Source organism: Ambystoma mexicanum, chromosome 7p (genome assembly GCF_040938575.1).
Source record: "Ambystoma mexicanum isolate Mex_15411 chromosome 7p, UKY_AmexF1_1, whole genome shotgun sequence".
In the NCBI taxonomy this organism is placed as follows: Eukaryota; Metazoa; Chordata; class Amphibia; order Caudata; family Ambystomatidae; genus Ambystoma; species Ambystoma mexicanum.
Window position 1 is genome coordinate 50,741,583 of NC_090939.1, and position 24,588 is coordinate 50,766,170.

Below are 24,588 nucleotides of genomic sequence, written 5' to 3' on the forward strand. Positions count from 1 at the left end.
TTATTACAATGAAATACTTTCAATTTTTTTTGCATTCACAGACCCTCTCAAGAGATCTGTTAGTTTTACTCTTGCTGCACAGCGGTCTACTCTAGCAAACACAGGGCTTTAAGTGGGCTGGGGCTAGCCAGGGCTGAGCCTTAAGAGGCTCAGGAATATCGTTCTCAGATGGGGCACTTGCCGGGGCTCACTAATCTCCCCTGGAAGTCCCAGCCACTACAGAGCAAGGATTTTATTTCTAAATCCTGAAGTTCTCGCTCATGTGCGAGGATCTACAGCTTCTACACAGCCTGATCACTAAGTCACAACCAACCAGGATCTACAGTGTAAAGGACCGGAGGGGGGGCGGAGTTGTCTGTACTCTCTATATGGGAAAGGATAGGCACAGAGGACCCCAGCTAAGATTCTCCATTCGGTAGCTATGGTCGAGCAATCAAGGCCTAGCTTCTCAGGAGGTGATGCGGGCTGGTTCTTAAGTACAGTGTAGTCCCCAAGCACCCACAAAGGAATGTCCACACACTGTATTAGTGAAAACACAGTCTTTATATAATTAAGGTTCAAGGTTATATACACAATCACAATACCTCACTTTGTGCCCAGTTAATCTACAATGGCAAATATATACAGCTCTAAGTGGTACCACAATTATTATCAAATTTCATTAAAGTGCATCAACTGTACTCTGGTCAAATGTCACACAAATCAATTAATAAAGGTAACCAACAATAGACATAGGAGGAACGCAGTTGTTTAGAACAATTGGCAGAATACTGGCCCCTACCACTAGACACAGTTCTGTGTGGAGATCCCCCACCTGGGCAACCTATAAAATAAAGATACACTACAAGCCCAGCCCATATATTGTTCAATAAGTCTTATTTCTTTCTACAATGTTTCTACCACCCCAATGTACCAGGAATAGCAGAGTTTGACGACGGGTCGTCGACGGATCCTTCTCGAGCGGCTCCCTTTAAAGCAGGAGCCACGGATCGTCGAAATCTTAGGAAGAAAAGGGTGAACAATGACAGTGAGGCAGCAGCTTCGGTCCTGGCGGTGCTCGTCGACATCCTGCAAGGAAGAGGCATGCGGGGCACCTCAATGTTGCTAGTTTAGGACCGCAAAGAGTTTGTGAAGAACTGTGGCCCAGCAAGGGTGTCGAGTCGTCCGGCATCTGTACAGTTTTGGGTGGCGGGAAACCCACTGGCGGATGCTCCTCGGCGCGTTGACAGCCTGGCCTTCTCCGGCGGGATAAGGCAGTCGGCGGTGCGGATCTGCACGTCCGGGAATCAAATGTCTTAATCAATGGAGCGTTGCGGCTCCAGTCGTCGACAGCACAGCGTCAAGCAGTCCCCTCTTCTGGGCAACTAACTTCGACGGGCCTCCAGCGGTTATAGCAAACCTGCGAACCCTGGTCGACGAAGGTGGATGACTGTCCGGTGCTTTTCTTCATTTCTCGTCGGCGGTCCCCGTCTCCGGCTGACAGTCTTTCGTAGGCAGACTTCCAGGGCGCTTCGGCGAAGGTTAGCAGTGCACGATGGTCGCTCGTAGCTCGGGAAGAGGGCGCCTAACCAGGTCCTCTCTGGATCAGGTCTTGAAGACACAGCAGCTTTCAGATCGACGAAGTAGAGCAGCAGCAATTCTTCTCTTCCAGCAGGGCTTCAAGGTTAAGCTTCAGTTTCAATGTCAGTTTCAACTCCAGCTTCTGAAAGAATTCTAGCAGTGAGAGGCCCCCAGATATACTAGTTGATCTCCCTTTCATTCTGCTGGGTCACACTCAGGCAACCAATCACTCAGAAGGGCATTCAGGCAGTCAGTCAGCCAATCAGGCGCCCGGTGCATTCAGGCCATTCTTCTGCATCCAGACACTCACAACACAGAATGTGGATTTGGAAAAGCACTCTGCCATTCAGCACTCCACACTGCATCCATACCAGCTTCGGGCAGGGCTGTCTCAGTCATTGTGTCAAACACCAGATACTAGACATCCACAACACAGAATGCGTATTTGTCACACTCCATTCACCCAGGTCCCACCCACGGGGTGAACCCACAACATACGGTCGTTGTGAAGGCTCAAGCCAGTCTGGTTGGCACTTCCCCGCACTAACATATATGGAGCTTCCACCCAACAGCCAGTCAGGAGGAAGGGACAGAGTCAGGGCTTCCTGGGACTTCGGGAAGATCAAGGTAACAGGCGATGGAAGGCCCCCCCGTGGCTTCTTGTGTCCATCAGGAATCTACTGATTCCAATGACATGGCCTGAGTGCCATTAGGGTATCCCATGGGTCTGTACACCAAACCAAAAGAGAGAGCTGCACCGCCAGGAGTCCCACATGAAGTCCTGCGTGGATAACTCGGCAGAACACGCAATAAAGGACAAGGATACGGAGGCCCTGTCCCTCCGATGCATTTCCAGCATCACACACAGCATCTACACAACCTCATCACTGAGTCACAACCAACCAGGAGCTACAGCATCTACACAACGTGATCACCAAAACACAACCAACCAGGATCTACAGTATCTGCTCAACCTGATCACTGAGTCAGAAACGGCCAGGATCTACAGAAACTACACAATGTGATCACCAAAACACAACAAACCAGGGTGTACAGCATCTGCACAACCTCATCACTGAGTCACAAACGGCCAGGATCTACAGCATCTACAGATCCTGATCACTATTTATTTATTTATTTGCATTTGTTGAGCGCACAGCAGACCGAAGGCATCGTGGCGCTTGTTACAGTGTTGCTTATACTTAGTTACATACAATTCAGGTCCGTAGGTGTTACATTGGACGCAGTTATTATTACATACATACATTGAATGGCAGGTGGTTGGGAGCGAGTGGTTAGTTGAAGAGGGCAGTTTTCAGTGTTTTGCGGAAGGAGAGGAGAGATGTTTCCGCTCTGAGGTCAGTGGGGAGGGAATTCCCCAGCTTAGGTGCGAGGAAGGGGAAGCCTATACCTCCTGCCTTGGTCCTATTGATGCGAGGTATAGTGAGTTGATTGGTGTATTGTTGTCTGGTTGGTCTGGTGGATTGAGATCTGTATAATGTGTCAGATACATATGAAGGTGCTGTGGAGTTGATACATTTGTGAGTGGTGGTGAGAATTTTGAAGGAAATGCGGTCCTTGACTGGGAGCCAGTTTACTGTCTTCCTGGCTTGTGTGATATGGTCTCTTTTTGGTATGCTGAGAGCTGTTTTAAGGGCGTTGTTCACCTCATCACTGAGTCACAAATAGCCAGGATTTACAGCATCTGTAAAACATCATCACAGAGTCACAATCGGCTAGGATCTACAGTATCTACATAACCTCATCACTGAGTCACAAACGGCCAGGACTTACAGCATCTACAGAGCCTGATCACTAAGTCACAACCAACCAGGATCTACGGCATCTACACAACGTGATCACCAAAACACAACCAAACATGATCTACAGCATCTACACAACCTCATCACTAAGTCACAACAACCAGGATCTACAGCATCTACACAACCTCATCACTGAGTCACAAATGGACAGGACCTACAGCATCTACACAAAGTGAACACTGAGTAACAAACAGCCAGGATCTATAGCATCTACACAACTTGATCACTAAGTCACAACCGGCCAGGATCCCAGTGTCATTGGGCTAGTTCCTGTTCTTCTTTCCCAAATTTCGAAATCCACTTCTGCCATGTTGCAGATTGGTCATCTGCAGCCGGCCCCATCCCATGGATCTCACCACTCGACTCCACGAAGACAATGATGACTGTTTCGGATGCTACCTGAACATGCACCTGCATCTTGCTATTTTGGTGAACATCTTCCACTCATGAGCGCTCATGTTGTCTCATTTGCTTTCTTCTCCATGCCATCCCAGAAACAATTCCCAGCGACATGTCCTTGTTTTTAATTTCTCTTACTTTCTGCATATTACAGTGAAGGCGCCATGCAATTGCACTAGTGTTTTTCAAAATATCCAAATAATAAAATAAATCTGAAATGCCTCACATGCCTAGGTGCTGCTTTTATATGGCAGATGTAGCCTCAAATGCCAAAGTTACACTCGGAGTTCAGATGCTGCCACCATGTGCCAAGTGCAGCCTCTGGTGGGAGGGTGCACTTATCATATGCTCGGGAACAGCCACTGGATACCCCTGAGCAAACGTAGTCTGTTCATGATAAATGAAGCTGCTTTGGGACCATGAGGCTTAGCCTGTACACTATAGCCTGATGGCCTCATGCCCACTCTCAACCTTGTGCCAAATGCAGACTCCATTCACTCGTCCCTGTTCCACCCCGCCTACCCCTTACACAGGTACTCACTTTCTTTCCAACACCTACCTAACTCTTCTCTGGGTGGAGGAAGTATTAACTCCCACCCACTTTTCTGTCTCCCAACTACTTTATATGAGGTTGCTGATGGGTTAAGGGAGAAGCAAGTGGTCAAAGTGTGGGGCAAGGCGGGAAGATAGCAATTTCTATTCCCAGCAACCATCCAGGGATGTCCCTGCCCGTAGAGTTTGGGTGTAGTGACCTAAATGCTATTTCTCACTAATCTATAAATTCAGTCTCACTTTTCTCCTCTTGAATGTATGCATCTTGTGGTTCTCAGGGGGCAGTGAGATTGTAGGATAACTGCAGGGCGTAGCACAGTGTTTTATGTTTGTACACGTTAAGGGCGCTGGGTGCCTGATTTAAAGAGGAAGATTCCCCTGAGTCGTTAGGACTATGAGAACGTGCTTAGTAATCAGATCATTCTTTTACAGACTCGCCATGGATTTATGTTAATGTGCTGGTTCTTTTTTGATGGTGCCAAAATGCTGATGGTTCTATGTTCATTCTTTGACCGAATTTTGTTTTCATTATTTTTTAATTTGGGGGCGTTCCCCAAACCCCCCTATTATTTATCCCTATACACCATCCCACCCTACCCCTTATATGCCCTCCCCTCCCACGCCCCATATTTTTCGATGTTTCAGCAAACATTTTTCTGCAAAAATTGCTGCAAAACAATAAAAAGGGGGGATGAATGAACATCGTACCAATGCTGACTATGGAATTCATGATTTTGGTTATTTTTTTGGTATCCCCCTTGAACCACACAGTGGTGTAAAATATAGCCCCTGAATTTCAGAGATAAACAGGCTAGGCCAGGCCAATATTTAAGAGTGAAGCTGGCTGGTGCTATCCATTGGAAAAGGCAGGCCAGGCCAAAACACTTATTTTCCCGATTTAAGGCCTAGTGACATGGAAGGAAACGGGCCTAGTTAAATTCTACTGCAATGGACAAGTGGTCAGTGGAGAAAGGCACTTATTTTTCATAAATAAACTGACAGTTAAATGGTCAATAATGGCCTATGCATGGACAATACCGAAGGGATACTCCGGCCTTTCAACTGTTATATTAAAGAAATACATTGCACATGGACAGATTTAAAAACTGCAGCAGTGCACATGAGATGAAAAGAAATAGCTTTGCATTTGGAAGCTAAAATGGAGGAATAATGCCTTTGCAATTCAGAAATAAAGTGAAGGACAGATTACATTCAACAGGAGGAAAGAGACATTAATTCCATCATATAAAATGACAGCATGGAGAAAGAAGGGCCTATTTCATTTGGTGTAGATTTGAATACTGCTTCCTTATGTAACTATGGACTATCTGTGTGGATAGAGTGAACTTATTTCTGTTTATACAGTATGTACGAAAAGATTATACTGTGCCTTTCAAATGTAAATATGCTAAATGGAATATGCTAGCCTTTCAGAATGGTAAATTGCCCCTTGTTTTTCCTGCTAAGCTGAAATCCCCCACTGAACTGTGAACAGACTAAGTGTGTCTGGATCCTGACCTCGCAGCCCGTTGGTTTGATGCACACCAAGGAAACCGGTCTGACTGTCAATGTAAAATGCTAAGATACACAAAGAAGTAGACTGAATTTATTGGAGTTGCTGATAACATGTCCTGCAGAAGTGACCTTAAGGTGAAGCTTCCCATAAACTGTTCATTAATGACTGAGCAAGGCTTTGAACCCAAGGATGGAAAAGGTTAAGATCAACCAGATGGCTGGTCATATGTCTTAAGAGAATTGAATCTTACTGACACATGTTATGCCCTGGCATTGATTAAACATTGAATGCAGTTTTTCCTAAATAAAAGGGGCATCATGTGCCCTATCGTGCCCACCCAGGGTCAAATTAAAAGGGGTGAAAAGCCCATTGCAAACATGTAAAAACAAAGGTTTTGTGATGTACATCATTTAAGTTATGGGGAAAATTATGATTCTGCCATTTTCATACCCCTGAGAAATGGGAAAGTTGGGAAGGGATAGATCATGAAAACCAGTTTTAATTGGAAATGGTCCAATTGTTAGCTATTTTGGTGCAGAAGAAAACCGCGAAGAACGATAGCTCCACCCAGGAAGGACATGCCAAAATAAAATTTGTATGGTCTGACTCGCCATGCAATGTAGAACCTATATATATATCTTCATGGGGTTATCCGAAAGATTGAGGGAGCTGTCACATTTTGATCTTTTTCAGAACAAAAATGGTTAAAATCCCTGTCATTTTAAAATGTATCTTTTCTCTTCCCTCAACCTACATTATACATATTTCCCAACTCATGGTCCTATCAGCAGCCAGTGGGCATCTTGGTGGGAGGTGAAGGAAGCGAGTTAGCCAATCCTGACCACAGGAATTATGACCACTGCCATTTTCTGGGTTCTAGTCCTCAGCAAGCTTGCAGCAAGATAATCTCCTTTGCTTCAGGTCACTGCCATTGGCTGAGTTCTAGTTCTTGGGAAGGCTTGCAGCAAGATAATCTCCTTTACTTCAGGTCACTGCCATTGGGTAGGTTCTAGTCCTCGGCAGGCTTGCAGCAAGATATTCTCCTTTACTTCAGGTTGCTGCCATTGGCTGAGTTCTAGTCCTCGGCAGGCTTGCAGCAAGATATTCTCCTTTGCTTCAGGTCGCTGCCATTGGCTGAGTTCTAGTCCTCGGCAGGCTTGCAGCAAGATAATCTCCTTTGCTTCAGGTCACTGCCATTGGCTGAGTTCTAGTTCTTGGGAAGGCTTGCAGCAAGATAATCTCCTTTACTTCAGGTCACTGCCATTGGGTAAGTTCTAGTCCTCGGCAGGCTTGCAGCAAGATATTCTCCTTTACTTCAGGTCGCTGCCATTGGCTGAGTTCTAGTCCTCGGCAGGCTTGCAGCAAGATAATCTCCTTTACTTCAGGTCACTGCCATTGTCCGAGTTCTAGTCCTCAGCAGACTTGCAGCAAGATAATCTCCTTTACTTCAGGTCACTGCCATTTTCTGGGTTCTAGTCCTCAGCAAGCTTGCAGCAAGATAATCTCCTTTGCTTCAGGTCACTACCATTGGCTAAGTTCTAGTCCTCGGCAGGCTTGCAGCAAGATAATCTCCTTTTCGTTCCAGTCACTGCCATTTTCTGGGTTCTAGTCCTCGGCGAAAGAGAGAGGACAAGACGTTGCTGACACCGAAACAGCAGATGAGCCGGCATGAGGCCACCTCCTACCTGAATTGCCAAAGGAGCAGCAGTCGCATACCTGAGCTGAAGTGAACCATCGGGTCCAGTGAAGGTACCAAATCCATTCAAGGTCGGAGGGGCTCACAGAGCCACTGGATAAGGCCTGTAGTAATGGAAGAGGACCAGAGAGGCTGTTGGGAAGAACCACGAACCCTGGAAGAGCTGGTGGCACATCCCGTTTGGAAGGCAGGTAACGGGGAATGCATCTTCCTCGTACTGGGGATCAAGTAAATGCAGTGACCACCAGGAAGGGTCGAGAAACCAAGAACAGAAGAGTAACGCGTCATCCTCTTCCTGGCAGTACCTGGCAGGAAAGTAAACCAGGTCTGCCAAATCAAAGTAGTAGAGCGATGCAGGTCTGGGACCCACACCCCTAAGATCAGAAAGTTACAAGTCACTTGGCAGGAGAGTGCACCAATACCTCCTTTTGAGAGAAGAGAAGCCATGGTATGGGACCCTCATCACAATTATATCTTGTATGTGTGTCAAAAGGCCAGGGAAAAGAAGACATTCCCCCTGGCGTTGTTCAACTGTGTCTTGCCAGGAGTATCACACGAAGTGATCCAGATCATTCCCCCTGAAGTAAAGAACGTGTAAACTTTCAAATAGAGTGTTAAAGGGATCAGCAATCCTTTTGCTTGTGAAGTATTAAAACCAAGGGAAGGGAGTAATTTCCCCCGATGAAGGAGTTGCAATCAGAACTGTCCCAGCCAGTCGAGGAGGAAGTCCTTCTCTTGGACCAAGAACATTGACGCAACCTTTTTGATCAGTTATAAGTGTAAGGGATAGATATATGGATGTTTTGACACAGGACGGTGGACTCTTTAAGGACAAGTTACAAGGACATTCTGATGGACCCACTAGCACCTTAGCTGAGGCAGGGAACCCCCTCTGAGTGTTAGGGAAAGTTAGGTTTTTTCTTTATTTCCTTGCTGAATAAGTCTATAGCAATCACTATGCCACCTTTCGAGTCTCCTCCTTCTGCACCCTTACAATATGTAATGTCTGGTTTATTGATTGATTTGCAAAGCACCCAATGCAAAACAGGTTTGTAAACTCTTGCAGAGCCAGCATTTGTCATTTGTGCTATTAGCTGCAGCGATTTGAGTTTTCATGCTTACAGTTTCATGGACTTTTCCCTCCCAGTTATGAAGTGCCCATCCTGTTCCTAGGGACCAGCAAGGTGCTGACACAGGAGGCTAGGTACCATCCATTTCCCAGTGGGTGTTGAGTCTGATGCAGAATTGGGGTGCCCCTGTTCTCCCTACCGTGGTCACGGTCACCGAGCAGGGGACAATAACACCACAGGTCATTCTTGGGAGTTTAGATCATCTTCCACTTCCCCTCACTAGACCAGTAGGGTAGGTCAGTCCAGAACACTCTGCAGGATTATTATACTGGTGTAGCCCACTCATCTCCCAACACAGAAAAGGAAGGCTTTCCCTTCAAGGGAAATTGTTTCTTTGCCAGTGGTAGTGGGTGGTTGGATACTATTTCCACTTGATACCGAATATCAAAGGCCTCTTCTTGGAGAGTTTACGGAACCCACTATTAACTCCTCATATCCACAAATTAAATGTTGCCAGTGTGCAAATCCCTAAATGCAGAGTTCAATGTGGGAGGAAGGGGTTCAGAGGCATTCTGGGGATACAATGTTACTATTTTCCAGCATGCTGAGGGAAATGAAGTGTCCCAGAAGTGTACACGGTGTGTGTCCAGCCTGTCAACCACACAGCTCGGGCACAGCACAGCAAGCTCTCCAGGACGGCTAAGGGAGAAAGGTCTAAAGCCAAGTTGCCGGGCAAGCCAGTTACAGGTTTGGCCCAGCCCCTTGAGCCCAAAGTACCATCAGGTACAGTCAGGGATGACAGCCAATCTCTGCACTCCATCAATTACAAGCCCCAGGTACAGACACTCACTGAAATACCCACCAAGGGGGAGGTGGAACACACTATAGAAGCACCCAGCTCCAATCAGACAGTGTAGGTCGCAGGATGCTCCCATTTGGAGAAGGCTGGGGAGTAAAGACTGGTGGAAGAAGCAGAAGATGGAGGGACAGAGGAGATTGGAGAGGTGGCAGCAGTGGAGAGCAGGAATAGTTGGTGAGAGCTGAATGGGTTAGGAAGGAGGTCGTGGGAGTTGAGAAGGATAAAGGTGTTTGGTAATATCTGAGGCAGAGAAAAGGCAGGAAGAGATGGTAAGAACTAAGGGAGTGAAGGCTGAGGCAGTAATAGCTGAAAGGATCGTTGCAGAATGATGACCAGCCATTTACTCATTTATGTATCTTTTCACTATCCTCCGCTCTGTCTTCATACCTTTCATGATCATTGAGGAAGCCGGCCTTGCTCCACTGCTATCTGGGCCTCATGAGCACCAGATCGCTTTGCACCCAGATGACTAAATACCAAGGTAAACCTTCTGCAGCTCACATTATCCCGCATTGAGCGCTGGCTCCTTGCATCATGGCCACCATGGGCACCCCTTCCAACGGATGTACCGCTGCTGCCCGTGATACCGCCTCCACTGCATGCGGATTGGCCGGGGCCTTTTTGCTTTTATGATCACAGAGGGAGCTGGCAGGCAAAGACGGCTCTGATCTAAGGGTCATCAAAGGGGTTTGCTCCACTTCTGTCTGGGCCTGTCCGGGCACGTTCGACGCATCGGGCCATACTTCAGATGCACACTTCCGTTGCACCCGCTGGAATCGCCTCAACCCCACTTCGCTGGGTTGGGCACCCTCCCCTTCGGTTGGTAAGGTTTCTCATATGCCTGATGCTGATGTGCTCGCCTTGACCCGCTTGTTCAGCCCTCATGGTCCATCGCTTTTACTTTACCCTTCCTGCTGACTCACTGAACTTGACTCTGATTGACTCTCAACCCGCACCACTCGGTAGTGGTATGGGCCCCTCCCATTGTGATCTCCGCCCCACACCACCTGTAGCTGCTCGGCACCCTCATAATCGAACATTTGCCGTAAGCGGTTCCTGTTGCCGCCTTTGACTTACTTTGGGGGCATTGCCTCTCCATGCACATGCATTCTGCCTGATACTGTTTTTATGCATTTCCTATTCAGTCTTCTGGTTGTCTGACACCTACCTTATTATGGCCTACTGCCCGCTCAACGGGCCTGCCTCCTACCTGACCTTATTTAAAGCTCATCACTGTTTGTCATCCTGCATCTCTGCTCCTTCCTGTTCTTATCTTTGCATACCTGTACACCTGTCCAGCCCCTTGCCCCTTGAGGCATGGAATGTCTTTGCTGCATTTTACCTACTTGTTACTGCATACTTGATGTAGCCCCCTGCACCGTAGGGTGAAGCTTTCCATTACTGCATTTCACCTACTTGTTACTGCATACTTGATGTAGCCCCCTGCACCGTAGGGCGAGGCTTTCCATTACTGCATTTTACCTACTTGTTACTGCATACTTGATGTAGCCCCCTGGACAGTAGGGCGAGGCTTTCCATTACTGCATTTGATCTACTTGTTACTGCACACTTGATGTAGCCCGCTGCACCATAGGGTGAGGCTTTGCATTACTGCATTTTACCTACTTTTTACTGCATTCCTGATGTAGTCCCCTGCACTGTAGGGGGAAGCTTTCCATTACTGCATTTTTACGTACTTGTTACTGAATACTTGATGTAGCCCCCTGCACTGTAGGGCGAGGCTTTCCATTACTGCATTTACCTACTTTTTACTGCATTCCTGATGTAGCCCCCTGCACAGTAGGGCGAGGCTTTCCATTACTGCATTTTACCTACTTCTTACTGCATACTTGATGTAGCCCCCTGCACTGTACGCTGAGGTTTTCCATGACTGCAGTTTACCTACTTGTTACTGCATACTTGATGTAGCCCCCTGCACTGTACGCTGAGGTTTTCCATGACTGCAGTTTACCTACTTGTTACTGCATACTTGATGTAGCCCCCTGCACTGTACGCTGAGGTTTTCCATGACTGCAGTTTACCTACTTGTTACTGCATACTTGATGTAGCCTTACACCATGAGGTGTGGCTTTCCCAAAGCATGCTCCCTTTCCAGTTGTGTCCCTCATTGCAGCTTTCTGCTGTGTTGCACCTGTTCACTTGTGCTTATTTTACCCTTCTCCTCCAACCCTCCTGTGCATTGCGCCTCCCCCTCCCTCCCTGCCTTCTCTTCCCTCCCCACGTCCCCTCCATGCCTTATTGCACCCTTCTCCCCCCTCCCTCCTGAGAATTGCTCCTTCCTCCCCGCCCTACACTTCCCCTCCACCCCGCCATTCCCTGTACTGCACTTGCACAATCCGAATGTCTCAAGACCTAGTAGGAACGTTATTGCTTTGTTTTTTCTCCTTCCCTGTTCCCCTCCCTCCCTCCTTTGTCTTGATGCACCTAGAAAAACCTTTTTGCTGTATAGTCACATTATAAATGCTCAATAAATAAATCGATTGTCCTATCCCATCAAGGATAACCGATCGCACCTCTCCCCTGCTCGCTTACACAACGATTCAAACTTTTCCTGTCCTTCCATTTCTTCTGACGCTCTCCCCCAATTCCACTTTGTCCTTTTCAACGTTCGCTCTGTCTGCAATAAATCACCCTCTATTCTTGATTTATTTCTTGGCTCTAATTTTCACTTTCTTTGTCTAACTGAAACTTGGATCACCCCTTACAACTCCTTTACCCCAGCCTCCCTTCATACTGCCACCACTTCGTTCTTTCATACTCCCTTCCCACGTAACGTGGTGGGGGGCACAGGAATTCTCCATAATTCCTCCTATTCTCTTTTAGTCCCCAGTCCTAATCCATCAAGCTTCCCTTCTTTTCAATTTCACTTTTCTACTTTCTCTAATTCTTTTCCTGTCTCTCTTCTTATCGTCTATCATCCCCTTGGTCCACAACATCTTCTCCTATCCCACCTTCTCCCGTCTTGTCCCCCTTTCTTTCTCCTCAGGGATGTCACCCTCCCTTGCTGCTTTCACTCGCTGACTCTTACCACTTTCACTTCCTTTCTTCTCCCCCTACACATCAGTCTGGTTCTTGCCTAGACTTAATTTTCTTTTCACTTTCGCCCCTCTCTGCGGTCTCCTCCTTCCCCTTTTACGCTTCTGATCACCTAGTTCTTTTCTTTTCTGTTTCTCCTCCTGCCCTTCCGGTCTCCTCCTCGACTACCTTTACTCGTCGTAATCTTTCTTCTTTCAATCCTCCATCTTTTGTTTTCTCTTTGCACTCTTCTCTTCCATCATCTTGCTCTTCGCTTCCCTTCATCCTGATTCAGCTGCTAGCACTCTACATTCTTCTGTGCTATCAGTCCTTGACTCGACTTTTCCTTTACACCCGTTTTCTCCGACTCGTAAAACCTCACAGCCCTGACACTTTCCAGGTCTTGTCTCCTTTCGCCGCAGTCTGCGTAAAGCCATGCGGCTATGGAAAAATTCTCATACCCCTCTTTATCTTGCTATGCTCTGTACGTTGCACTCTTCTTTTGATTCTGCTTTACTTATTGATAAAAAATCCTATTTCTCAGAACTTGTGCTTTCTTTAACTCACCAACCGCGTCATCTCGATCAGTGTCTTCACAATATTGTTTCCCCCGAAAGCGCCTGATCCATCTGCCCGCTCGCCTCTCTTCTTCTGATTTTGCAAACTATTTTACATCTAAAGTAGCAAATCTTCTCTCAGCTTTCACCCCTTCTTCCCCTTCTACCTCTCCTGCTCCATTGTTGCACTTCTTTTCACCATTCTCTCCCCTTGCTGGCTCCGATACCTCTGCCCTCTTAGCTCGTGCTCATTCTACTGCCTCTCCTTCTGATCCTCTCCCCTCTTCAGTTATCCCTCAAGTATCTTTTTATCTTCTTCCTTACCTTACCTCTCTTAACAACTATTTTGTACATTCTTACTTTCCTGCTGAATTTAAGCATGTGCTTTATTCTTCCGATCTTGAAAAAAACGTCCCTTGAGTCATCTATTTCTGCAAATATCTGCCCTATTGCTCTCCTACCTTTCCTTTCTAAAATTCTTGAATGGGCTGCCTATACCCAGGTAACCATTCTCTCCTCCCTCCTCTGAAGTCTGGTTTTCGTCTACAGAGACTGCTGTACATGTCTCAAATCCTCTCCTCACAGCCCGTCACTCCAAACATTCCTCGATCCTTATTCTTCTCGACCTACCTGCGGCGTTTGGCACTGTGGATCACGCTCTTCTTATTTCCTCTCTTCCCACCTTGGGTATCTCGGGGCCTGCTCTCGAGTGGTTCCCTTCCTACCTTTCGCTACGGACCTATTCCATAATCTGGGCTAGTCATTCTTCTCCCTCACTCCCTCCTCTTTATGGTGTCCCTCAAGGCTCGGTACTCGGGCCTCTTTTCTCCCTTTACACTGCTTCCCTTTCTGCTCTTATCTCTTCCTTTCATCTCTCTTTACATTTGCACGCCGATAACACCCAGATCTTTTTCTGCTTTTCCTCCTTTGATTCTGCTCTTCACTTTGTCTTTCTGCTGTTCAGAACTGGATGTCCTCTCCTTTCCTCCATATTAAACCCTTAAAAACCGAGGCCCTGTTCTTTCCTGCCTCTACTATTTCTCCCACCCCACCCCCTCCCTCTCCTTTTCCCCATCCTTTCCGCTCTTTTCACAATCTGTGCGCAATATGGGCATTATCTTTGATCCGTCTCTCTCCTTTTCTCTTCATATTTCTTCCATCGCACCGCCTGTCGCTATGCTCTTTTTTACATTCGTCGTGCTCGGCCCTATATTTCTTTTCATGCTACTAAACTTCTTCTTTTCCCGCATTGACTATTGTTGTTCTTTTATTGCTTGGTCTTCCTGCTTCCCACCTTCTTCCTATTCCTACCGTTTATAATTCCTCAGTTCGTCTCTTCTTTTCTTTACCCCCTCAGTCTTCATTACACCCTCCCTACTCTCTGTGTCATTACTTCCTTTTGAATCTCGTCTTCTTTACCACTTTCTCTTGATTGGTTTCAAATGCACTTATGCTCTGGCCCCCCTCTATCATTCCGCACTACTCTCATTCTATGTCCCCTTACAGTCACAGAATGTACTTCTTCTAACTGTTCCCAAGCCTCCCTGTGCTCCGTCTCGTTTCTGTTCTTTTACCCTCCTGGCTCCCAAACACTGGAACTCCTCTTTCCCTTTCACTTCGTTCTGCTTCATCTCTTTTTGTATCTTTCAAGCAAACCTCAAAACCTATCTTTTATCTTCTCTTGTCTCTTAAACTCTCTGGCTTCTCTCCCTTCTGATTTAACCTGATGTAACTTGTACCAATGCTCAATTCTTATCATGATGAATTGTACTGTTTTTTAAATATTTGTTATTGTTCAGGTGCTTCGGCGAAAGGCGCTTTATAAATTCAATGAAATGAACATGAAATGAAAATGTGGTAACAGGATTGGAAGTCAGTAGGAGCTGGTAGGAACCAGGGCACAGGAGGAGGTGGTGAGACCCACGAGAAAGAGGATGTCCTGTCAGAGGGCAGGAGAGACGCAAAGGAAGTAACATCAGGAAGAAGGAGCGATACGGAGGAAGGAGTGCCAGGAGGTGGAGTTGGTGCTGACAGTGGTACAGTGGTGTCTGGAGGTATACATAGGAATACTACAAAGGTGGCAACACCCACAGTAGGAGGTAGCCTAGGGGTGACCACAGCAGTTAATGAGACCGTAGGATACCAGCGAGTGAAACCCAAAGAGATGAGATGTGAGACAAGAACATCAGGGGAAAATGGAGGACCAGCACTTAGTAAGGCCAGGCTGGAGCACCACCCTGACCTTTCTTTTGTGGGGGAAGATCCTGAGTTAGCCATTTTTATGGCCAAACTTCCTATAAATGACTATACACTTAAGGTATGGTTTTGGTGCTACGTGCTCCCAAGTGCAATCATGTGGCGGCCACTAGAGGCAAATGCTACTTCGCTCGTAGAGATTGGTGATTGGCTAGGGACTGGTGCGCTGTCATGCGCCAGTATCAGTTAACTCCCATTCACAATGTCCCACTTTCCATCTGTCTATTGCTTGATGAGGTTGTAGATGAAATGGTGGTTATTGTGCTGCTCTTTGCCATATATTTTTGCTGTGAGTTTGGCGCATTGGTAGTGGGAAAGCCAAACATATTCCAAGCCCCACTGAAAAGCATGCTGTGGCTTCCTGCATAAGGTGAACATGATTGACTTCTAGGTGATCCTGCAAGTGATTCCGGAAAGACCAGATGTGGGATTTCGAATCATCAGAAAAGAAGCAGCCAGTCCATGGTGCTACCAAATGCACTAAACACTGGATATGGATGGGAGCTCGTGATGCGTGAGCCAGAGTTGGGAATGGTATGGAACGGTCAGCCAGGACCGAACAAGATGTTGGGCCTCAGTTCTGTAGAGTGACCATTGGAAAGTATGCTTCAGTCCCCCCTGGCTGGGTGGCAGCCTGGCACCCAGTCAAGTGAGCACAGACAGTGTGGGGGATCGGAGGGTGAAACCTGGGTTTCTTCAGTGGACGGGATCTGAGAATTATTCAGGATCCGGGCTTTCTGCACCTAGAGAGAGGGGGTGTTGCTAATTCTAGGTCTAAGGGAATTTGCACGCTTGAAGCTTTGGGGCGAGAGGGCCATGGTTCATGCTTACAAAGCTTGAAGCTCAGGCAAACGATAGTATTTAGTGCGGTAGAACCGTGGCCCTGGGAGCAGAGTGGCAGGGTACTTAGTGCGGCAGCATTGGGTGGATCCACAGAAGTACTGAATTCTGAGCTCTTGGGCTATTATTATTGATAGTTTTTATTTTTGTGTCAAAAAGATCCTCAACCGATTGAGGAGTAGGAATTGCCGTGACTTTCCTTGAGAGTACTCCCGCAGGATTTTAAAGAAAGGCTCCTAGAAAGTATTGACGCTATTCCTCCTTCATTAATACTTCTTTACTCCCCTCTTTGGGAGCAGATCTATGTGGCCGGAGCTATTACTTTAGAGCATCTTTACGGATGTCGTAATTTGGAACGTTGAGCATTTTCAATGACCATGGTGGTGCCAGCGTAGCTCAAACGTAACCTCTCTACAAGTAACCAGAGGTTGACTAATGAGCGCCAGCGTCCGTGCTTTGTTGCATGTGGCTTTGTTTCATATTGTGGTTATGTCTTGAGTCTAGTTAGGGAGAGATTCTGCTTGGAGGCTTGAGTTACTTTGATTTGGGGAAACACCAGCAAAGTAAGATCAAATGTACTAGAACTCCAGGTTCTTCCACCGCAGCGACAGGCGGAGTTACCGGAGGCCTAATGACTGCCAGCCTCACTGGAGGCGAAAGCTCAAAACAACAAAAAGCACTACCTGCTGCCCCCTCCCTCAGGTTTGGGTCCTACTCCAGACGTCCCAATTTGGCTTGTGCCGGATCTTGTTAGCCTTGATCCCCTCCTCTCGTTTCTCGCTTGTTTGTGTCAGGTGGGGAGGAAGCAGAACAAATTGCTGGATTGAGAGTCTGAGTCTGCCCGCCATACCCCATCAGTTACTAGAAGAAATTGAACCCACAAATCATGAAATGTGGGGGGCGGGGCGGGGTGTGACTCTGTGATCACGTGGCGCCAACGCCGCCAAACTCTGGGAAGACATGGACGCGGGTCCAGAGAGCTGAGCACATTTATTGCTCCAATCTAAGCGGGTGAAATTGACACCATATGTACCCCAGCCTAATTGCTCCAAAGGGGGGAGAAGAAAATAAGCGCCCCTGTCAGAGCATTTTGGTAACACCTCATTCATTGCAGAGTTATAAATAGAGCCTGATTCTGGCCTTGCAAACAAAAGTTGGAAAATATGAGGCGCGATTACTCATCCTGTAGGCCCTACTACACCGCGTTCCCGGGCGGAGCAATGGAGGTGGCGCGCAGGCGGAGCGCTAGCAGTTGTGTAAGGCCAATGTAACAAGTTTCATGGTCTTCTTGCCTCCTTTTATTTTTTTTCGCAGTAAGTAAAGTGGTTATTGGACTCCAAGGAGACGGGGCCAGATGTTACGGAGTACTATGAAATTTGGTGGAAACAAGCTGTAAAAAAATCCAGCAATAAAAAGGCAAAGAGTAAAGCAGCCTGTCAGTGCCACACATCTGGACAATGCAGCTGTGTTCGTGGCGTTGTCATCACTCCCCAGAAAATGCAATACTCTATCACCCCAATTAGGCCCGGGGACCAGCAGAACGGACATTAAAGGGCCGGGGGCGAGGCTGGGCGTGGATGGGGGAGGAGGGGGTTGCATTCTGCTCAACAGTTACTATGTGGTGCCCAGGGACTGCTTCCGGGTTTCATGCGGTTCTGCATTAAATAGTCCTCCACTTTTACACCCTTCAAATTGCAATTGTAGCTGTCTATCACCGCCCCCTTCCATCTCTACTCCAGGCACATTGATCGGCCCCCCTAAATTCTCCCCCCCCCCCCCCCAACAACCCCACCCGGTCAAGGAAACGGATACAGTGTTCGACGGGGAATGTTATTGCTTTGAAAAGTTACAGATAGTGCCAAAGTAGCAGATGAAACAGAGCACGAGCTCCTGGTGGCTGTTTCACTCCTCTGCTTATTTTAGCGATAGGAACACTCCTGAGGCTGATTAGGGAATAAGGCGCAGGGCCCAGCACTCGGTGGCTTGGGGTGCGTACTGCAGAATCCATCCCCAGCATGTTCCGCTCTCCCCGCCCACCCCTGTGTAGTGTCTGCTCCCTCACTGGGGAAGTGGAGGCAGGGGGCTGGAGCCCTGCAGAATCCATCCCCTGCATGTTCTGCTCTCCCCACCCACCCCTGCGTAGTGTCTGCTCCCTCACTGGGGAAGCGTGGAGGCAGGGGGCTGGAGCCCTGCAGAATCCATCCCCTGCATGTTCCGCTCTCCCCACCCCTGCGTAGTGTCTGCTCCCTCACTGGGGAAGCGTGGAGGCAGGGGGCTGGAGCCCTGCAGAATCCATCCCCAGCATGTTCCGCTCTCCCCACCCACCCCTGCGTAGTGTCTGCTCCCTCACTGGGGAAGCGTGGAGGCAGGGGGCTGGAGCCCTGCAGAATCCATCCCCTGCATGTTCCGCTCTCCCCACCCACCCCTGCGTAGTGTCTGCTCCCTCACTGGGGAAGCGTGGAGGCAGGGGGCTGGAGCCCTGCAGAATCCATCCCCTGCATGTTCCGCTCTCCCCACCCACCCCTGCTTAGTGTCTGCTCCCTCACTGGGGAAGCGTGGAGGCAGGGGGCTGGAGCCCTGCAGAATCCATCCCCTGCATGTTCCGCTCTCCCCACCCCTGCGTAGTGTCTGCTCCCTCACTGGGGAAGCGTGGAGGCAGGGGGCTGGAGCCCTGCAGAATCCATCCCCAGCATGTTCCGCTCTCCCCACCCACCCCTGCGTAGTGTCTGCTCCCTCACTGGGGAAGTGGAGGCAGGGGGCTGGAGCCCTGCAGAATCCATCCCCAGCATGTTCCGCTCTCCCCACCCACCCCTGCGTAGTGTCTGCTCCCTCACTGGGGAAGCGTGGAGGCAGGGAGCTGGAGCCCTGCAGAATCCATCCCCAGCATGTTCCGCTCTCCCCGCCCACCCCTGTGTAGTGTCTGCTCCCTCACTGGGGAAGTGGAGGCAGGGGGCTGGAGCCCTGCAGAATCCATCCCCTGCATGTTCCGCTCTCCCCACCCACCCCTGCGTCGTGTCTGCTCCCTCACTGGGGAGGCGTGGAGGCAGGGGGCTGGAGCCCTGCAGAATCCATCCCCAGCATGTTCCGCTCTCCCCGCCCACCCCTGTGTAGTGTCTGCTCCCTCACTGGGGAAGCGTGGAGGCAGGGGGCTGGAGCCCTGCAGAATCCATCCCCAGCATGTTCCCCTCTCCCCACCCACCCCTGCGTAGTGTCTGCTCCCTCACTGGGGAAGCGTGGAGGCAGGGGGCTGGAGCCCTGCAGAATCCATCCCCAGCATGTTCCGCTCTCCCCACCCACCCCTGCGTAGTGTCTGCTCCCTCACTGGGGAAGCGTGGAGGCAGGGGGCTGGAGCCCTGCAGAATCCATCCCCAGCATGTTCCGCTCTCCCCACCCACCCCTGCGTAGTGTCTGCTCCCTCACTGGGGAAGCGTGGAGGCAGGGGGCTGGAGCCCTGCAGAATCCATCCCCTGCATGTTCCGCTCTCCCCACCCCTGCGTAGTGTCTGCTCCCTCACTGGGGAAGCGTGGAGGCAGGGGGCTGGAGCCCTGCAGAATCCATCCCCAGCATGTTCCGCTCTCCCCGCCCACCCCTGCGTAGTGTCTGCTCCCTCACTGGGGAAGCGTGGAGGCAGGGGGCTGGAGCCCTGCAGAATCCATCCCCAGCATGTTCCGCTCTCCCCACCCACCCCTGCGTAGTGTCTGCTCCCTCACTGGGGAAGTGGAGGCAGGGAGCTGGAGCCCTGCAGAATCCATCCCCTGCATGTTCCGCTCTCCCCACCCCTGCGTAGTGTCTGCTCCCTCACTGGGGAAGCGTGGAGGCAGGGGGCTGGAGCCCTGCAGAATCCATCCCCTGCATGTTCCGCTCTCCCCGCCCACCCCTGCGTAGTGTCTGCTCCCTCACTGGGGAAGTGTGGAGGCAGGGAGCTGGAGCCCTGCAGAATCCATCCCCTGCATGTTCCGCTCTCCCCACCCCTGCGTAGTGTCTGCTCCCTCACTGGGGAAGCGTGGAGGCAGGGGGCTGGAGCCCTGCAGAATCCATCCCCAGCATGTTCCGCTCTCCCCTCCCACCCCTGTGTAGTGTCTGCTCCCTCACTGGGGAAGCGTGGAGGCAGGGGGCTGGAGCCCTGCAGAATCCATCCCCAGCATGTTCCGCTCTCCCCACCCACCCCTGCGTAGTGTCTGCTCCCTCACTGGGGAAGCGTGGAGGCCGGGGGCTGGAGCCCTGCAGAATCCATCCCCTGCATGTTCCGCTCTCCCCACCCACCCCTGCGTAGTGTCTGCTCCCTCACTGGGGAAGTGGAGGCAGGGAGCTGGAGCCCTGCAGAATCCATCCCCTGCATGTTCCGCTCTCCCCACCCCTGCGTAGTGTCTGCTCCCTCACTGGAGAAGCGTGGAGGCAGGGGGCTGGAGCCCTGCAGAATCCATCCCCTGCATGTTCCGCTCTCCCCGCCCACCCCTGCGTAGTGTCTGCTCCCTCACTGGGGAAGTGTGGAGGCAGGGAGCTGGAGCCCTGCAGAATCCATCCCCTGCATGTTCCGCTCTCCCCACCCCTGCGTAGTGTCTGCTCCCTCACTGGGGAAGCGTGGAGGCAGGGGGCTGGAGCCCTGCAGAATCCATCCCCAGCATGTTCCGCTCTCCCCACCCACCCCTGTGTAGTGTCTGCTCCCTCACTGGGGAAGCGTGGAGGCAGGGGGCTGGAGCCCTGCAGAATCCATCCCCAGCATGTTCCGCTCTCCCCACCCACCCCTGCGTCGTGTCTGCTCCCTCACTGGGGAAGCGTGGAGGCAGGGGGCTGGAGCCCTGCAGAATCCATCCCCTGCATGTTCCGCTCTCCCCACCCACCCCTGCGTAGTGTCTGCTCCCTCACTGGGGAAGCGTGGAGGCAGGGGGCTGGAGCCCTGCAGAATCCATCCCCAGCATGTTCCGCTCTCCCCACCCACCCCTGCGTAGTGTCTGCTGCCTCACTGGGGAAGCGTGGAGGCAGGGGGCTGGAGCCCTGCAGAATCCATCCCCAGCATGTTCCGCTCTCCCCACCCACCCCTGCGTAGTGTCTGCTCCCTCACTGGGGAAGCGTGGAGGCAGGGGGCTGGAGCCCTGCAGAATCCATCCCCAGCATGTTCCGCTCTCCCCACCCACCCCTGCGTAGTGTCTGCTCCCTCACTGGGGAAGCGTGGAGGCAGGGGGCTGGAGCCCTGCAGAATCCATCCCCAGCATGTTCCGCTCTCCCCACCCACCCCTGCGTAGTGTCTGCTCCCTCACTGGGGAAGCGTGGAGGCAGGGGGCTGGAGCCCTGCAGAATCCATCCCCAGCATGTTCCGCTCTCCCCTCCCACAGCTGCGTAGTGTCTGCTCCCTCACTGGGGAAGCGTGGAGGCAGGGGGCTGGAGCCCTGCAGAATCCATCCCCAGCATGTTCCGCTCTCCCCACCCACCCCTGCGTAGTGTCTGCTCCCTCACTGGGGAAGCGTGGAGGCAGGGGGCTGGAGCCCTGCAGAATCCATCCCCAGCATGTTCCGCTCTCCCCGCCCACCCCTGCGTCGTGCCTGCTCCCTCACTGGGGAAGCGTGGAGGCAGGGGGCTGGAGCCCTGCAGAATCCATCCCCTGCATGTTCCGCTCTCCCCACCCCTGCGTAGTGTCTGCTCCCTCACTGGGGAAGCGTGGAGGCAGGGGGCTGGAGCCCTGCAGAATCCATCCCCAGCATGTTCCGCTCTCCCCACCCACCCCTGCGTCGTGTCTGCTCCCTCACTGGGGAAGCGTGGAGGCAGGGGGCAGGAGCCCTGCAGAATCCATCCCCAGCATGTTCCGCTCTCCCCGCCCACCCCTGCGTCGTGTCTGCTCCCTCACTGGGGAAGCGTGGAGGCAGGGGGCTGGAGCCCTGCAGAATCCATCCCCAGCATGTTCCGCTCTCCCCGCCCACCCCTGCGTCGTGTCTGCTCCCTCACTGGGGAAGCGTGGAGGCAGGGGGCTGGAGCCCTGTAGAATCCATCCCCTGCATGTTCCGCTCTCCCCACCCACCCCTGCGTAGTGTCTGCTCCCTCACTGGGGAAGCGTGGAGGCAGGGGGCTGGAGCCCTGCAGAATCCATTCCCTGCATGTTCCGCTCTCCCCACCCACCCCTGCTTAGTGTCTGCTCCCTCACTGGGGAAGCGTGGAGGCAGGGGGCTGGAGCCCTGCAGAATCCATCCCCAGCATGTTCCGCTCTCCCCACCCCTGCGTAGTGTCTGCTCCCTCACTGGGGAAGCGTGGAGGCAGGGGGCTGGAGCCCTGCAGAATCCATCCCCAGCATGTTCCGCTCTCCCCACCCACCCCTGCGTAGTGTCTGCTCCCTCACTGGGGAAGCGTGGAGGCAGGGGGCTGGAGCCCTGCAGAATCCATCCCCAGCATGTTCCGCTCTCCCCACCCACCCCTGCGTAGTGTCTGCTCCCTCACTGGGGAAGCGTGGAGGCAGGGAGCTGGAGCCCTGCAGAATCCATCCCCAGCATGTTCCGCTCTCCCCACCCACCCCTGCGTAGTGTCTGCTCCCTCACTGGGGAAGCGTGGAGGCAGGGAGCTGGAGCCCTACAGAATCCATCCCCAGCATGTTCCGCTCTCCCCGCCCACCCCTGTGTAGTGTCTGCTCCCTCACTGGGGAAGCGTGGAGGCAGGGGGCTGGAGCCCTGCAGAATCCATCCCCAGCATGTTCCGCTCTCCCCGCCCACCCCTGCGAGGTGTCTGCTCCCTCACTGGGGAAGCGTGGAGGCAGGGGGCTGGAGCCCTGCAGAATCCATCCCCAGCATGTTCCGCTCTCCCCACCCCTGCGTAGTGTCTGCTCCCTCACTGGGGAAGCGTGGAGGCAGGGGGTTGGAGCCCTGTAGAATCCATCCCCAGCATGTTCCGCTCTCCCCGCCCACCCCTGCTTAGTGTCTGCTCCCTCACTGGGGAAGTGGAGGCAGGGGGCTGGAGCCCTGCAGAATCCATCCCCAGCATGTTCCGCTCTCCCCACCCACCCCTGCGTAGTGTCTGCTCCCTCACTGGGGAAGCGTGGAGGCAGGGAGCTGGAGCCCTGCAGAATCCATCCCCAGCATGTTCCGCTCTCCCCACCCACCCCTGCGTAGTGTCTGCTCCCTCACTGGGGAAGCGTGGAGGCAGGGAGCTGGAGCCCTGCAGAATCCATCCCCAGCATGTTCCGCTCTCCCCGCCCACCCCTGTGTAGTGTCTGCTCCCTCACTGGGGAAGCGTGGAGGCAGGGGGCTGGAGCCCTGCAGAATCCATCCCCAGCATGTTCCGCTCTCCCCACCCACCCCTGCGTAGTGTCTGCTCCCTCACTGGGGAAGCGTGGAGGCAGGGAGCTGGAGCCCTGCAGAATCCATCCCCAGCATGTTCCGCTCTCCCCACCCACCCCTGCGTAGTGTCTGCTCCCTCACTGGGGAAGCGTGGAGGCAGGGAGCTGGAGCCCTGCAGAATCCATCCCCAGCATGTTCCGCTCTCCCCGCCCACCCCTGTGTAGTGTCTGCTCCCTCACTGGGGAAGCGTGGAGGCAGGGGGCTGGAGCCCTGCAGAATCCATCCCCAGCATGTTCCGCTCTCCCCGCCCACCCCTGCGAGGTGTCTGCTCCCTCACTGGGGAAGCGTGGAGGCAGGGGGCTGGAGCCCTGCAGAATCCATCCCCAGCATGTTCCGCTCTCCCCACCCCTGCGTAGTGTCTGCTCCCTCACTGGGGAAGCGTGGAGACAGGGGGTTGGAGCCCTGTAGAATCCATCCCCAGCATGTTCCGCTCTCCCCGCCCACCCCTGCTTAGTGTCTGCTCCCTCACTGGGGAAGTGGAGGCAGGGGGCTGGAGCCCTGCAGAATCCATCCCCAGCATGTTCCGCTCTCCCCACCCACCCCTGCGTAGTGTCTGCTCCCTCACTGGGGAAGCGTGGAGGCAGGGGACTGGAGCCCTGCAGAATCCATCCCCAGCATGTTCCGCTCTCCCCACCCACCCCTGTGTCGTGTCTGCTCCCTCACTGGGGAAGCGTGGAGGCAGGGGGCTGGAGCCCTGCAGAATCCATCCCCAGCATGTTCCGCTCTCCCCGCCCACCCCTGCGTCGTGTCTGCTCCCTCACTGGGGAAGCGTGAAAAGGTCCCCAGGCCCACCCATTTGCTCGGTTTCCCCTCGTAGTGTGTACCCAGTCCGCAGGGCCACGAGCCCTTTCATTAGTGACTCTGTGTGGTTTCCTTGCACCTAACATGACCTAACATCCCCCTGGGAGTGTGTTTCATGGACTCAAGGCGTTGCCTAAACATATGTCCTATCCTGCTGCGCTCCAATAAGAGGCCTTCAATCTCATGGCATGGTACTCCAAAGCATGCAGCTCCGAAAGACGAAAGAAATGTTCGCCCTTTGAAATCCATCCTTTTAACTTCCCGCCTATACCCCCACCCCACCCCACCCCGGGGGAAGGCGAGA

At 52.0% G+C, this 24,588-nt stretch overlaps 1 protein-coding gene across 3 annotated transcripts in view; it reads left to right on the plus strand.

The window, feature by feature from the left end:
- SPAG17 (sperm associated antigen 17) overlaps positions 1-24,588 on the plus strand; it is a 1,712,709-nt gene that overhangs the window by 327,156 nt on the left and 1,360,965 nt on the right. The window lies entirely within an intron of this gene.